The sequence below is a fragment of the Haliaeetus leucocephalus genome, unplaced genomic scaffold (genome assembly GCF_000737465.1).
Source record: "Haliaeetus leucocephalus isolate CR32 unplaced genomic scaffold, Haliaeetus_leucocephalus-4.0 Scaffold696, whole genome shotgun sequence".
Classification (NCBI taxonomy): domain Eukaryota; kingdom Metazoa; phylum Chordata; class Aves; order Accipitriformes; family Accipitridae; genus Haliaeetus; species Haliaeetus leucocephalus.
Window position 1 is genome coordinate 5,722,045 of NW_010973132.1, and position 3,501 is coordinate 5,725,545.

The window sequence follows — 3,501 nt, forward strand, 5'->3', positions numbered from 1 at the left end:
CGGCCCGCTGCCGCTGTGGCAGGTTTCTGTACCGGCGCGGTGCGGCTTCTGCTCCCAACTTACTGCTGTTTGTTAACTGGCGGCGGTGGTATTAATTGCCCGCTGCCTGCCAGTCCATAAAAAGCAGGTGAAATACCTCCTTCCAACTCTTTGGGGTTGGGGTGTGGGGGTTTGGTTGGTTTGTTTGGGTTTTTTTTCTTTCAAAAGACAAACTGTAAGAAGTAAATGAACTCAAAAAATAGCCTTACAACCCCCAGAAAACTTTGGGACAAAGTTACCGGGAAATGCTGGGTTATCCTGCAGTGAAAGTAATGTGAAAACTCAGTCATGCCAGCATGTCTTGCCCTCCTTCCCATACACCCTTCATAGAGGTGCTCAGCGCGCTCACGACTAACACATCCAGCCCTTTTTCAGCTCCCCTCTGAAAATAAGTAGCCAACGATGGGCATGCAACTAACCCGCTGCGTGCTAAAAAAAAATAACCCCGAGAGCCAGAATCCATTTTTGAAGCCGGGGAGGGACGGGGGCAGATAGCTCAAGTTCATGCAGAAGCAGCACCTCAGAGTAAAATCCACTGGGTCTCACCCGGCCCCCCTCCGCAGCTCAGCACCCGCACCCCGAGCCGCAGAGCTCACCCCCTACACCTCTATTTTATTGGCGATATTTTTTATGAAAGCCTTGTGCAGCAAATACAAGTCAAATGGCTCTAATTTGTAGTGCTACAAACTGTAACATGCTCAGACGTGTAACTGCCTGACAGACTACACAGAAATCTGGCTTAGGCTCCAACCTCTGAAACAAATGCAAATATCCAGAAACATTCTGCTATTGCTCCAAAATTAAAATGCAAGTAAAACAAACCTACTGCCGGATTTTTCATACAAATACTTCTTTTTAAAAAATAAATCACTACAAATTTATTATTTATTTCAGACCATAAACAACACAGAGGAAAGAAACACATATACGTTTTCCTTTCTTAAAAAAAAAAAAGAAGTATCGGTAAGAAAAGCACATACACTGCTCTTTTTTTTAACTTTATTTTTTAATACCTTGTCCCTTAAATCAGCCTACAAGCCAATATCTTTATCTAGAGAAAACACAATTGGAAAGCCTTTTTATGTTGTACTGTTTTCCAGACACTTACAGGAGGTTTTTAAAGACAATTCACAGCCACGTTACTCCAAACGGCACAAACACAATTATTTAGGATTTATTCCTTACTGTGGCAATTTTTACTTTGGTACATTTTTCAAAATTTCCTGGGAAAACACTATCAATTCCCATCTAGCTTAGCGCACCTACACTGTGACCTCTTTCTCTACATTTTCTCTTTACAAATCAACCACAAACATCTTAGAAGTATTTTACATATATAGAATAAACTCTCAAAAAGGACAATACCACAAGAGAAATGCTCAAAAACAAACTGAAGGTGTAAATGACCTCCTCCCATGTTCCAGACGTACCTACAAAATCCCTGCTCACTGGTACAGGATTATACATTCCATTATGAGTTCGGCCTTTTTATATTTTGTACTATTTTAACACCCCAAATTTATAGATTTTTAAAATTGGCATGTTAAAAGGGCTTTATTTAAGGATTTCAATGAAAATAGTGTTATGTTTTGTCATATTACCATAATCCTTCTTTTTAAATCACTTAGAATTTCAGTATAACCTAATTAAGTAATTTTAAGTAAGTCTTAACCCAAATACATAGATCTAATAAAAATGTATTTTGCAAACAGGGAAAATGGACTTCTAAAATGGATTCCTCAGGTATGAACAAAGATGCTGAAACATTTTCTCCCCAGAAACTTTTGAGATCTGAACTGTTTCACAGCACTTAGATTTAAAAAACAAAATACTTGCAAGTAAACAAATTTCACCAAATATCAAGCATAATGTTTCATTCCAATTGTATTTGTTTATTCCTTTTATATTTAACAGAAATCTTTCCATTTTCCTTGCCACAAAGGAGGGAGACTAGGGGAAGAAAAATACTGCAAAATCGTAACTAAATATCTTCACGTATTGTTTATTTCAAAGCTCTTCTAACAGCAGTTTATACTGTTTTTAGATATTGTATATTATTTTGCCAGTGGAAATATTACTGTTTTTAGATTTTTGCATTTTAAAAGGCTACAGAACAACATTATAGATTTTACAGACTTCTAACCATTTTTAATCTCTCTCTTTTTTAAATGCTACAAACATCCCATTTGGTAAATGAAATTTACATTTCTCTCCTGTCTAAATTATCAGAGTTGAAACAACAATTCAAAACAGAAAGAACAAGTGATGTACCGTAATACAACAGCAAGTCCAACACTTTAACACAGCTCCTCTCTCTCTATTGGTGTATAATAAGATTACACAAAGTATAAAATATCTCAGAAATATAGCCTCCTTCCTGATCAGAAAATTTTACTTATTGACTAATTTGACCTCGAGGAACTGCATTTTCTCAAAAAGCATCCTATCTATAGCTTTATGCCATTTACTGACTCTTGCTTAATTAACCAGCATGCTTTAAAAACAAGTATCACTCCTTCAACTTAATCAAAACAGACTATTTTTAATTGCTATCACATCAAATATATTTGTCAATACAACAAAGCCACGTTCAATTAGAAAGAACTAATTTTTTTAGCCCTGTCTTGGACCAACCACAAATTACAGCATCCACTTCCAATTTATTTGCTATTCTAATATGAGGGGAACTGAAACACACACCACAGCTCACAAATACATTTATCTTTCTATAAAATCCTATCATTTGCATCTTTTAATGGGAAAATCCAGTATACCACTGTCAGCACTGCTCTTCTCCTGCAACCGACCGGACTTCACAAGGACTTGGCATTAACTTCCCTCCCTCACAACACTTTGCCTCCTCACCTCTCTCAAAATAAAACAAAAATATTTGGGTTTGTCTGAAATGTCAATAAACTCCCAAACCGAAAAGGCCAAAAGGTCAGGTATTATTTCATCCGAACAGAAAAGCTATTTTCTCTCTATGTCGAAAGCCGTCAGTAACAGCACGTTACCTGAGAGGTGATGCTTGCTTCCCTTGGACGGCCGTCCTTCTGTCCGGAACAGGGGCTACGCCGCACTCCCTATAACATAAGAGAGAATAGATTAAAATTATTATATGCTTAGACCCCTTTCTGCCCATTCGAATTATCTGGCCCTCACAAGGCTTTGTATCTCTTGGTCTGAAAAGCATTTTTAAAACTCCTATTACATTCTAATTAGAGCCCTCAAAATTGTTTTTGATAAGTCAGGTACACATGTCAAAAATTAGCTCCATACGTGGTCATCAAAGTACCAGATGCTCCAGATCTGGTTTTTCAGTTCTGAGAGGCCTGTATACTGCTGCATGCTCCATCTCATTAGCAACATTTAATCTGCAAATGGCATGATCTTATATGAAAAGAGAAAAAAATAATTTATTTTACATATATTGAAACCTAATTTTTTTTTTTAAAAGCCATT